Here is a 13,865-nt window from a genome sequence, read left to right as displayed (position 1 = left end):
ATCTTCTGAAGAGGATGGAATAAATGGGCAGAAATATGGAAAAGAAAAGCCTAGCGGTTATGCTGCGTAATACCATTCTATGAATAGGGAGGATAGACACACCAACGCTCAGGCCAACATCCCCAGCAATGAAGCACTGACCACTTTCGACCAGCTCCGCAGGGCGGGTCACATCGTCCGCATGCCCGATACTAGACTCCCAAAGCAAGTGCTCTACTCGGAACTCCTACTCGGAACAGCAAGCGATCCCCATGTGGGCAAAGGAAACATTTCAAGGACACCCTCAAAGCCTCCTTGATAAAGTGCAACCCCATCGACACCTGTGAATCCCTGGCCAAAGACTGCCCTAAGTGGAGGAAGAGCATCCGGGAGGGTGCTGAGCACCTCGAGTCTCGTCGCCGAGAGCATGCAGAAAACAAGCACTGGCAGTAGAAGGAGCGTGAGGCAAACCAGACACCCCACCCACCCTTTCCTTTAACGACTGTCTGTCCCATCTGTGACAGAGACTGTAATTCTCGTATTGGACTGTTCAGTCACCTGAGAACTCACTTTTAGAGTGGAAACATGTCTTCCTCCATTTTGAGGAACTGCCTATGATGATGATGAATGTTTCACACATGTACTAATTCATTGTTTCACTGTTAATGGAGATACAAATTCCAGTGTTTATTTTAAGACAGCAGTACTTATTGGAGAATAATGAAAGTTTCTGAAAAAATCTGTATAATTTCAGATTCAAGATATTCTGTTGCTGGTTAGGATTGGAAATATTACAAAATACATACAAGTTTCATTAAAATGTCAAGTAGGCTGCATTTCTAATACATGGCAAATAGCACCACTATTCAGGAAATAATGAAATTATACTTATTTAATAACTTCAAAATGAGTGTACATATGATGTGATCCTTTGTGATAAGCCATTTGTTATTTCTAAGGCAGTTTTCATAACCTCCGTTCTAAAAAATGCAAAATAATCTCATAAACTTGCACTTCATTTGATTAAACTTGGCTCGTCACACCTCATTAATCAGAAATGAATTTTGTTTATTGAGCCTTGAAACAGCTGGTATTAGTACAGTATGTCTGAGGAAATATTGTCCGATAACTTGAATTATATAAATGATAGCTTAGCAAGCCATCAGGAAAAAGAGAAGCACCTGAGGTCATTCAGCATGTCACAGCAATTCACTAGTTGTGTTCATGTGTGATCTCTTACTAACTCATACTATAAGTCAGACAATCTTTAGGGGTAAATAATATCTGAAATAATATGTTTCTGGGGAAATATTTAATTGAAAAGTAATTCAAAATAAGACTTTCTCAATGTTATTTGTTTTTTTGAAGTAAAAATACGAAAGGGTCCATTGTTTGGGAGCAGTGGAAAATGAGTCATCCATTTATTTACTGCATTGTGATGTGTTGATGTGTCCAGTTACCTTAGTTATTGGAGTTACCTACATTGCTGTCAGGTCCTCAGAGAAGTGAAAATATGACACAATAAATTTCAAATACTAAGTTTGCATTGATAGCTTTCGTGAAGTAGCAACCCACAAAACAATATGATGTTAACAAACAGTAGCACTGTGTCCTCCATTGGCACGTGAGACAATACAGAAATCTCAAACTTAATTAAAAAATGTATATTATGATAAATTTATGCTCTACTTTGGAAATGTTTGATTCTATTGCACATTGGAATCCCAGTAGTATTCCGAGCAGGAGTGGGAGAAGGAAATTCCGGTTGGGTTGTGAGGTGGCAGTAGGCTTTGCCATCCAATTTTGCCTCCTTTCCGCCACTATCCTGCCAAATTTCAGGCAGGATAGTGCAGACAAGTCCAACTCTAGTCTTAGCAGAGTATACAACTCTTTTGTTGTGAACAAAAACAAACAATTAAATCAAGTGTCCCCTGATTAAAGGGGAGAACACTCCAAAACTTTCAAACAAATGAGCAGGGTATACAACTCTTTTGGGGGGGGGGGGGGGAACAAAATAAACGTTAGATCAAGTGCCCCCCGATCTGGGGGACACTCCAGACACTTAACTGCCCCTTTTTTTAAATGTTTTTTGTTTCTTTTTTTGTTTTCTTGTGGGGTTTTTTTGTGATTTTTTTGGGGGGGGCATTAAAACCATATATTTTACAAGTGCCCCCTATAAAAGGGGACGGGGACACTAAAAAATCCGGCAATTAAAACAAATTAAACTTTAAAACATATAACATCAAATTAAAATTTGGTTGCCGGGGGTAACGATGCACTCCAGTCCCTCCGGCGCCCACCTCTCACGGAAGGCCGCGAGCGTACCGGTGGACACCCCGTGCTCCATCTCCAAGGACACCCTGGCCCGGATGTACGCACGGAAGAGAGGCAGGCAGTCAGGCTGAATGACCCCCTCGACCGCCCGCTGCCTGGACCGGCTGATGGCACCCTTGGCCGTGCCCAGGAGCAGTCCTACGAGGAGGCCATCGGACCTACCCGCTCCCCTCCACACAGGGTGCCCAAAGATCAGGAGTGTGGGACTGAAGTGCAACCAGAAATTGAGGAGCAGCCCCTTTAAATAATGAAACAGGGGCTGCAACCTCACACACTCCATAAAAATATGGAACACAGACTCTTCCAAACCGCAGAAATTGCAGGCGGCCTGGGAGCCCGTGAACCGGCTTAAAAATTTGTTGCACGGGACTACTCCGTGCACCAGCCTCCAGGCCAAGTCCCCGATAAATAGTGGGAGGACTCCCGCGTAGAGTGCACTCCATCGGGGACCCCCGCCTCCTCCGGACGGCAAGATGGTACACCATGGCGTGTCCGGACGGCAGACGAGGATGGCAAGGTTGAGAGTGTGCAGGAGCAGCCCGTACAGGAAACCCCTCCGCGCAGAACTGAAAGGCACGGAGGGGAGTTCCCCGAGGTGGCTCAAGTAGTGAGGCGCTGGCTCCCGAGGGAGGTTCCGGGGTTTGGCGCCAATGAGGAATTCCGTCCGGACAGGGGTCATTTCGGACGGGATCTCCCCACATGCTTGAGCCTCCTCGACACAACTAACGGAGTCAGGGCCCAGAGCTGTTTTTAGCGACTCGATGGCATCGGCCGCGCGGCGGACGTCGGCTGAATTTAGGCGCCGTGCCAGCATGCCTGGCGCCATCCAGCCCGCTCCTCTGCCATCGAGCAGATCCCGAGCAGGGTATACAACTGTGGATGGGGGTTCTCAGCTGAGCCCAATCCTCTCCTAGCCTAATAACTACACATTTACATTTTCTAACAGGATTTCAGTCCAATTGCAACACCTCTACTGCTGCCCCAGCTGAGATTTGCTAATAATTGGGTATCAGACTAAGGGCTTTGCTGATCAAGAAAGCCACAGAGGGTAGCTGTGTTCTTATCGAAGAGGGGTTCAAGCCTGGGCACAGCCACAGAAGAGTAGGAGTTGTGATGGTTTGGGGTAGTGACTAGGGCAATAAAGGGTCTGAAATTGGCCCTTTTTATAGCCCCATTAGTACCTCCGGGGGGTGCTAACCGCAAGACAGTTTTTGTCTGGGGGAGGGGGGGGGGGCACTACCGGGAAATTGCCTGGGAGTTTGCGGAGGCGCCATGACCCACAGTTAGCACCCTGGGCTGCCGCGCAACCGGCAACGATGTAATCGCCGTACGCAGCGACCCCTCACCGCCCCACGCCAACCCCTTAACGCCCCACGGGGGTAATTGCCCTGCGGGCCACGAGGCTGGCATGAACGGATGTCAATGCCAGCTTCGTGGGTCACGAAGGTGGCCGACATCCGCTATCAGGGCAGTGATTAAAGGGTAGGGCATCAGCGCCCTGGGCCGCCATCGTTTTTTGTATCGGCCGACTCTCGGGTCGAATTGACAATAGCGGCCCTAGTGTGGTCCGGGCCACCATCGTGCAGCGTGGCACTCTGTCTTGGGTGCCGGGCTGCTGGCCCGGTCGCATGCTGCCATGGTGGCCCAGTGGTGGCCATCAGAGGCTGTGCAGAGTGTACAGCGGCCCTCCCCTTTAATCGAAGAGAAGGGGCATTGAAGCGTGTTAGCACTACACGAAGCATCCGCATAGCACTGAACATTTTGCCTCAGTGGCGCCCGGGACTCACCCCTAAAGGAAGCGGAGCTCGGGATATTATAACTGCTCCTCTTCTCTAGGTCAAACCTAATAATACGTCCCCAGATCTTTCCCTCAAGATATGCCATCTTCAGTTTTTATCAGTGTAAGGAGTAAAGCGAGAGGAAAGAGAAGCAAAGAAAACATAACAGGAATTCATAGAATGATACAGCTCAGTAGGAGGCCAATCGGCCCATCGTGTCTGTGCCGGTTCTCTGAAAGAACTATCCAATTAGTCCCACTTTGCCCATAGTCCTGCAAAGTTCTCCTTTTCAAGTATTTATCCAATTTCTTTTTGAAAGTTACTACTGAATCTGCTTCCACCAGCTTTTCAGGTAGTGCATTCCAGATCATAACAATTCGCTGCGTTTTTAAAAAATTCTCATTTCCCCTGGATTTTATGTCAATTCTCTTAAAACTGTGTCCTCTGGTTATCAACCCTCCTGATGGTGGAAACAGTTTCTCCCCTTCTACGCTATCAAAACACCTCATAATTTTGAACACCTCTATCAAATCTCCCCTTAACTTTCTCTACTCTAAGGAGAACAATCTCAGCTTCTCCAGTCTCTCCACATAGCTGAAGTCCCTCATTCCTGATACCATTCTGGTATTAGTCAGAAAGGTGTCAATATACTTGTAACCTTATTTACATTCTGGCTTTGTTGTAAAAATTAATCTGGTGAACGGATTGCTTTATTAGATAAAGAAAGAACTTGCATTTATATTGAACCTTTCACGAGCTCAGAACGTCCCAAAGTGCTTCACAGCCAATGAAGTATTTTTGAAGTGTGGCCACTGTTGTAATGTAAGGAACTGGTGGCAGCCAAATTGTACACAGCAAGATCCCCAAAACAACAATGAGATAAATGACCAGATATTCTGTTTTTGTGATGTTGATTGTGGTATAAATATTGGCCAGGACACTAAAGATCTCCCCTGCTCTTCTTCAAAAGCACCATGGGATCTTTTATGTGCACTGGTTTAACATCTTATCTGAAAGACACTTGTACAATAGTGCCACACTCCCTCAGTAATGCACTCGAGTGTCAGCTTAGACGATGTGCTCAAGTCTCTGGAGTGGGACTTGAACACATAGCCTTCTGACGCTGAGATTTGAGTGCTCCCCATGAGCCAAGAATGAATAGTTTAAATTGTACCAAACTTTGGTGGGCTAATGCACTGTAACACTCATATTTATATATTTTTAATAAGGCTTCATACCCTACATTCCCATTTCGATCTTCCTGGCCCTTGTATGATGTGCCCAATACACTGGCGGGCACCCCAAACCCCATCAGCACTGCTAAGGGGATACATTTCTCAGTCCTTCCAAAGTGTTAAAAACAGGTAAATTGATCCAGGAAGAAATCTGATAAGAAATACACATTTTGAGTTTCTTTCTTCCTTCTGGTCAACCTTCACTGGTTACCAGAGATAGCTCTCTTAAGATACCAGTCCTTCTTGGAACCATCAGAAACAGAGGCAGGAGAGTGCATGGGCAAACTAGGCTGCATTCCTCATTGCCCCTAAATTCTGTTAGACCCCTTTTTGGCAAACACCAGGAATTCCCCCACTGAGCCAAAGCCCACATTCTATCTTTCAACAACACTTTTCTCAGAGCTCTACCAAAATCCAGCCCTCCCTCCTTCGCTGTGCATCATTGGTTTTGATAAATGTAAGAGATAAAACTGAGCACACAGTTAAAGGGATAATCAAGGCCAATGATTTACAGATAATGGAGTAGTGGAATTCAATCCTGAAAAATCAAGAATGACATGTAATAAAAATCCAATTTCAATTTTAAGTTACCATAAATCAGTGTCTGATAATGCATTCTACTTTTCATAACAGAATGCCTCTGTTGTTGTAAACAGCACATCCTCTGACTGACTGTGAGCAACGCAACTAGGAGTTCTGCCAGTAATATACTAAAAATAGTATGTTCCTGGCAGCAAACACATTCCTTTATTATGTGAAGCAAGGGCAAAGTTAGAGCTATGCCATTCTTTTTAATTTTATTGAATACATGGTAAGTAAAAGTAATATTTCAACAAAGTCATACTAAATATGCATACCGCTTAAAAATAAAAAATAGCATTGTGGTGACCATGCTGTGAGCTGGCCCTGTATCCTGTACCTTCATTTTCCTGAGTGTTCTGGTATCTGGGCTGTTTGGTTACTCAGTTCCTTAATGTATACATGCAGAAGGTGGTTTGCTTTGTTCTCGATAATTCTTCAAAATAATTGCAGTTTGTAAATTAGTTTCTCTTTAAATATACTTCATAATATATTGCATTACGGTGGCTCATTTGTAAATACCACACATTGCTCACAAGCCCATATATTTCAGTGTGACTTCCAATAGTTATTTCTAATGAATACCATCGGTCACTAAATTATGACCCAGATATTGCGCTCAGCGGCAAAGGAACATGCTCGCGCGCAACATTCTGACAGCTGCCCACAGACTTTTCGTAGGCTTTTGATCAGTAATTTACAGTTCATAGAGATAATTTCCAGTGCTCTACAGAGGATTTGTGGCATGTGTGAGCAATGCAAGCAACAGCGTGTCTTCTAAAGCAATCTTAACTTGGAGATGGGGAGGGAGCGAGGGGCGAAGGGGCTGTTTTGCAGTCAAAAAATTGGGAAGAACGAGTTTCCCTCAGGTCATGCTGAATTTAACGGCAGGGCTTCATTAATATTTTTATCTCCCTTTCCTGGCCGCAGCCAGCCAGATTGTGAGGCTGGCAGGCTGTCAGGCAGGAAAGCCTGCAGCCCTAGGCTGCAGCTGGGGAGCAGAGGGAGGAAGAGATCGTAGGTCGGGGGCCATGGGTCGATTGCGGAGGCCAGAGACATCAGGGGTCCAGAGTCATTGGAGGGTCAGAAACATCGGATGGGCCAGAGACTTCGTGGAGGACGGAGACAGCGGTGGGGGAGGGGGCTTAGGGGAGATCGGAAGGGTCGGATCAGTGGGAGATTGTGGCTCGGGGGACGCATGTTCATTTGCGGAGGTCGGGGTGGGGAGAGCAGATAAGCTGGATCCAGCAGGTGGGTACTTGAGAGGCACATACCTATTGGATCCAACAGTCCTCACTTCCCTTCAGTTGCTGGAATTCCCAAGGCACAGGAAACCCAGCTGGCCAGGGTGAAATTTGAAATCAAGATTAAATCTGAAGCACGCACTCTCATTATAATATTTACTGAGCGACCCATCTCCTGGGAGTGGGTTGGTTACCCCCACCACCCCCAGCACATCCCACCTCCGTTAAAGCCGGAAGTAGGCGGGTTTGAGATTTTTAACATTTTTCATCCCACTCAACCCAAACTCACCTGTTTTGGTGGGTTAAAATTCCCACCAGAGTCTAAACCAGGAAGTATAAATTAGATTTAATTCAATGTAAAATCATGTACAAAAAGCAAAATATAAAGAGGGAAATAAATATGTGATTAAGAGAGAGAGCGATAAAAGAGACAAACCGAATAAGTTAATTAAAATTATTTTAATTTACATTTTTTTTCGAAATCTCCAACACTAATTACATTCTGATAAAATAATACTTCACACATGTAAAATTAAATTTTCACAACCAGAGATGTTGTTTGGTAGTAATTATGACTTAGCTTGTCACTAAAAATGACACCTGAATGCACCAGCCCCAACGTTTTCTGGCGTGTTTAGTGGGTAACTACCAAGTAAGTATCACAACTTCACGCCCTTACATGGATCTTAATGCCGCATCTAATGGCGAGGTACCAATGGGGTGCAGCTTGTAGAGGACCAGGGCAAATCGGACAGCAAGTACAAAATTTCCATATTTAACTGCGCATGTGCAGGCTCTGGAAGTTGCTGTCCGATTTACTCCATAATAACGTGAGCACTGTTACCCTCACCATTATTCTCAATACCAACCGGGCAGATGAGTTTTAAATATAAAACAGGATATATAAGGCGGGGGAAGAAATTAAACCGAGTTTCAAATATAGCTTAACTGTACATACATTTAGTGTTCAAAAAGTGATGTTAAGTTGTTACTTGATATATTTTAGTCTTTCCTCTTCTTAGTTATTGGTTTAGTAGGGAATTTTTCTCTTTGGATATACCTGTATATATATATATATATACTCCTATATATATAGTACCCAGGGGACTCTTCATAAGAACATAAGAAATAGGAGCAGGAGTAGGCCATACGGCCTCTCGAGCCTGCTCCGCCATTCAATACGATCATGGCTGATCTGATCATGGGCTCAGCTCCACTTCCCTGCCCACTCCCCATAACCACTTATTTCCTTATTGGTTAAGAAACTGTCTATCTCCGTCTTAAATCTACTCAATTATCCAGTTTCCACAGCTCTGCGAGGCAGATTCACAACCCTCTGAGAGAAGAAATTCCTCCTTATCTCAATTTTAAATGGGCGGCCCCTTATTCTAAGATTATGCCCTCTAGTTCTAGTCTCCCCTATCAGTGGAAACATCCTTTCTGCATCCACCTTGTCAAGCCCCCTCAAAATCTTATACGTTTCAATAAGATCACCTCTCATTCTTCTGAATTCCAATGAGTAGAGGCCCAACCTACTCAACCTTTCCTCAAAAGTCAACTCCCTCATCTCCGGAATCAACCTGGTGAACCTTCTCTGAACTGCCTCCAAAGCAAGTATATCCTTTCTTAAATATTGAAACCAAAACTGTACACAGTACTCCTGGTGTGGCCTCACCAAAACCCTGTACAACTGTAGCAAGACTTCTTTGCTTTTATATCTCCAAGTTTGCAGATGACACTAAGCTGGGTGGCAATGTGAGCTGTGAGGAGGATGCTAAGAGGCTGCAGGGTGACTTGGACAGGTTTGGTGAGTGGGCAAATACATGGCAGATGCGGTATAATGTAGATAAATGTGAGGTTATCCACGTTGCTGGTTAAAACAGGAAGGCAGATTATTATCTGAATGGTGACAGATTAGTAAAAAGGGAGGTGCAATGAGACCTGGGTGTCATGGTACATCAGTCATTGAAAGTTGGCATACAGGTACAGCAGGTGGTGAAGGCGGCAAATGACATGTTGGCCTTCATAGCAAGAGGATTTGAGTATAAGAACAGGGAGGTCTTACTGCAGTTGTACAGGGCCTTGGTGAGGCCACACCTTGAATATTGTGTACAGTTTTGTTCTCCTAATCTGAGGAAAAACATTCTTGCTATTGAGGGAATGCAGTGAAGGTTCACCAGACTGATTCCCGGGATGACAGTACTGACATATGAAGAAAGACTGGATCGACTAGGCTTATATTCAATGGAATTTAAAAGAATGAGAGGGGATCTCATAGAAACATTTAAAATTCTGATGGGATTAGACAAGTTAGATGCAGGAAGAATGTTCCCGATGTTGGGGAAGTCCAGAACCAGGGGTCACATTTTAAGGATAAGGGGTAAGCCATTTAGGACCGAGGTGAAGAGAAACTTCTTCACTCAGAGAGTTGTGAGCATGTGGAATTCTCTACCACAGAAAGTTGTTGAGGCCAGTTCGTTAGATATATTCAAAAGGGAGTTAGATGTGGCCCTTATGTCTAAAGGGATCAAGGGGTGTGGAGAGAAAGCAGGAATGGGGTACTGAAGTGCATGATCAGCCATGATCATATTGAATGGTGGTGCAGGCTCAAAAGGCTGAATGGCCTACTTCTGCACCTATTTTCTATGTTTCTATGTTTCTATACTCCATCCCCTTTGCAATAAAGGCCAAGATTCCATTGACCTTCCTGATCACTTGCTGTACCTGCATACTAACCTTTTGTGTTTCATGCGCAAGTACCCCCAGGTCCCAATGTACTGCAGCATTTTGCAATTTTTCTCCATTTAAATAATAGCTTGCTCTTTGATTTTTTTCTGCCAAAGTGCATAAACTCACACTTTCCAACATTATACTCCATCTGCCAGATTTTTGCCCCCTCACTTAACCTGTCTACGTCCTTTTGCAAATTTTTTGTGTCCTCCTCACACATTGCTTTTCCTCCCATCTTTGCATCGTCAGCAAACTTGGCTACGTTACACGTGGTCCCTTCTACCAAGTCATTAATATAGATTGTAAATAGTTGGGGTCCCAGCACTGATCCCTGCGGCACCCCACTAGTTACCCATTGCCATCCGAGAATGAACCAGTTAATGGAAGGTGAGTCAGAAGATTATCCATCAACTATAGTGCAGATAAAGCAATTTGAGAGGAAACAAGATAGCCATTCAATAGCTTTGTTGGAATACCACATGAAGGTAACTTGTTTAATAGTGAATGTAGCCAGAATCTGACAAATCCTGTAGAGATGTCCAAGGCAGTAACAAATGGTTTACAAGTATTCAAAAATAGAGGTGCACATCTTGGAAAGGAAATTTACCAGTCCAAGAGTTATACAGAAAATTATACTCTGGTCATGTAAGTTCCAGATAAGTGCTAATTTGACAGAAACACTATTGGTCTCCTGATGCACTGCTCACTCTCCACTTGCCTGGATGAGTGCAACTCCAACATCACTCAAGAAGATCGACACCATCCAGGACAAAGCAGCCTGCTTGATCGGCACCCCATCCACCACCTTAAATATTCTCTCCCTCCACCACCGGCCCACCGTGGCTGCAATGTGTACCATCTACAAGCACTGCAGCAACTCGCCAAGGCTTCTTCGGCAGCACCTCCCAAATCTGTGACCTCTATCACTGAGAAGGACAAGGGCAGCAGGCGCATGGGAACACCACCACCTCCAAGTTCCCCTCCAAGTCACAAACCATCCTGACTTGGAAGTGTATCGCCGTTCCTTCATCTTCGCTGCATCAAAATCCTGGAACTTCCTCCCCAACAGCACTGTGGGAGTACCTTCACCACACGGACTGCAGTGATTCAAGAAGGCGGCTCACCACCACCTTCTCAAAGGTAATTAGGGATGGGCAATAAATGCTGGCCTTGCCATTGACAACCATATCCCATGAATGAACTTAAAAACATTGCTTGGTTCTAAGGTAAGCTGGAAATGCTGCAAAGTCAGATAAACTCTCTGAACCAGTCAGAGAGGGAGATATGTTTACTATCAAAAAAGGTGCTAGCTGTTTTTGAAATAGTTGCCAAACACTGGCACTATCTTTCCACCACTCTGAAGCTTCTACTGCAGCACTATGCCAAGAGAATCAGTTGTAAGAATCATATAAAGTGTCTGGAACTTGAGACAGTAGAACTGGTCACTGCATAGACTGCACTGCTCTGCTTGAAAGATTGAAGATGCTTTTGTATATCCGGAAGAGGTTTCTTTGTAGTGTCACTAAGCCTGCAACCATTAGGAATTTGTTGTGTATAAAGATCCTTGTCTGTAAGAGTTCTAATTAGGGTTACTTCAAGTTCATTAGAAAACCCACCTGAGGGAATAGGTTCTATGCTGAGAGCCGGTCTCACATCACTCTAAGCATGGTCAGACATGCAATTTTTTGAGGCTTAGATGAGTAACCATCAACAGCAGGTAAAGACTGCTGCTACATGGTAATACACCCATACAGGTACCAGGTCATTAGGAAGAAATATTTTATGATTTTCTTAGATTACTATGAGGAAATGGTTATCTTTGAGGTCTGTGGTCCCACCAGTCTCCGAGGAAGATTGGTAGGTAGCCCAACTGTTGAATATATGCTTGCTCAACGTGATTAAATACCAGTCTTGCTTCTTTTGAATTTCCCTGGAAAGGCTCCCAAAATTTACACAGTACAAAGACCGGGTCCATTAAAAGACAGCATTTGCATGAGATATTTTTACCATGGGCTGCTTCCTGTAGTTTAAAGACCTTTCTGAAGTTGACAGGGCTTGGTATAAGTTATGTATATTAAATGAAATATTGTTGGAACTTAAAATGTTTTAGAGTTAATTAATTAAGTGTGATCCCACATGGCAAAATTAAAGTACTGAGAGAAGGAAAATAAAAATATTTGTACATGTCGGAGCAGTGGAAATGAGACCAAAGTGGGCAGAAAAGAGATCAAGAGTGTCATAAGAGGGTGCGATTGTAGGGAATAGTGAGTTGTGTTGCATATAGGTATAGGTATCTCTAGGATGGGATTTTGCCGGCGCTCAGAGGATGTGTTCGGAGGTGGGTCAGCTGTGAAATTTGAAATGATTGACAGCAGGTCGGGACCCTGCTGTCAACGTGCCTCCACACTAGTTTACCAGGTGTCGGATCTGTCAACGCTGAACAGACTTGACACGTAGCGGCGGGGGAGGCAATTTAGGTCATTATGACCATGTTAAAAGGCTATTAAACACAATTTTGAGTTCAACTTACCATTTTTCCAGGTTTTCTACGAGTTTGCCACTGCTCGGTATCACCTCAGGTAAAAACGTTGGGAGTTGGGTCAACATGAATTTATTTCATTATCTGACAGCTGTAAGCGTATTATAAAAGCTTCCATCTCTCAGCTGTTCACTTTCCAAGATTAGAACCTCATGCATTTGGAAGACACATTCACCTTTACGCAGGTTGCAAATCTTTGGAACAATGTCCCTATCCAGTGTCACCTCATTGGAACAACCTCTCTCACCATTGACAGATCGCTTCTGTCATCTCTACTTCACCTGCCATCTATTACATTAGCATCGCTGCCCTTGAAATTATCTCACCTTGGTCGTCAGAATCCCACCATGATTAGCCCTAACACCAGCAGCACCAGGCACACCAGCAGTACCAACAACAACGCCAACCTTCTCCGCAATCAACTGATGCTGCACAGGACCCAGGGCATCAGCACCTGACCACAATGTTACCCAGGATGCCAAGGATGGCCTCATTATGGCCAGATTTATTTCATTTGATGCGGTACACCCTGGCTGCCACATGATGCACCAGCTTGGCACCACCCCACACCAACACCATAAAGCATCCCTACAATGCCCAAGCCATTCCTTTCACACTCATCACCATTGCAATGGTCATGGGTGTTGCAAATAAAGATTTCAATGTTTAACGACACATTAACAGAGATTTTGCATGAGCATTGGTGAAAACACCCAAGTGCCTACCCTTATGTGTTGTTACTTGGTATGATTGGCCAAGAATAAGGGTGAGTGTGAGGGGTGGCAAGTGAGATGAGGATGTGATAATGTAGATAAAGAGACAGGGATAGGTGGAGGTGCAAGTTAAGTTGATGTGAGTAAGGATGTGTAGGAGTAGGGTAGGGAAGGCAGAGTGATGGGGATGTGATGTGTGGCACAGCAGGATGAGGTTGAGTGTGGCTTTGTAGTAGCATTTCATGATCTACTGAGATCATTGAAAGGTTTGCGCCACTGCAGCCAGATACTCCTGACGACATTCCTTCTTATGCCCTCCTGTGCAATGTGCAACCAGGCTGTGTTGGTCTTCTGGGGAGGTCTCTTCCGCACATTGGAAGGGAAGAGAAACACCTTGCTTGCTGTAACTCCCTCCATATGTATATAGAGGGAGTCATAGGAGAGCCTGGGTGCAGCCCTGCACCTCTGTGCAGTGATTATCAATGTTCGCAGCACCTCAATGCTGTAGAACTGACAGCACAACTGTCAAAATCAATTTGGACATGATTTCTTTCAGGAAACCGGCTGATGACGCATCATCAAATGACATCATCAGGCTGGCTTCCTTTTAAATGGCCGGAAACCATGCTGAGCAGGCTTAACAAGCCCAATTAACATAAAATCACTTCTTCAGCAGCGAGTTCAGGCCATGCTACCGACCCCGGCCGCACCAAACCCGCCTCGATAGATGAACT

Source organism: Pristiophorus japonicus, chromosome 8 (assembly GCF_044704955.1).
Source record: "Pristiophorus japonicus isolate sPriJap1 chromosome 8, sPriJap1.hap1, whole genome shotgun sequence".
Taxonomy (NCBI): Eukaryota; Metazoa; Chordata; class Chondrichthyes; family Pristiophoridae; genus Pristiophorus; species Pristiophorus japonicus.
The sequence above is the reverse complement of the archived record's forward strand: the minus strand, read 5'-3'. Positions refer to the sequence as shown.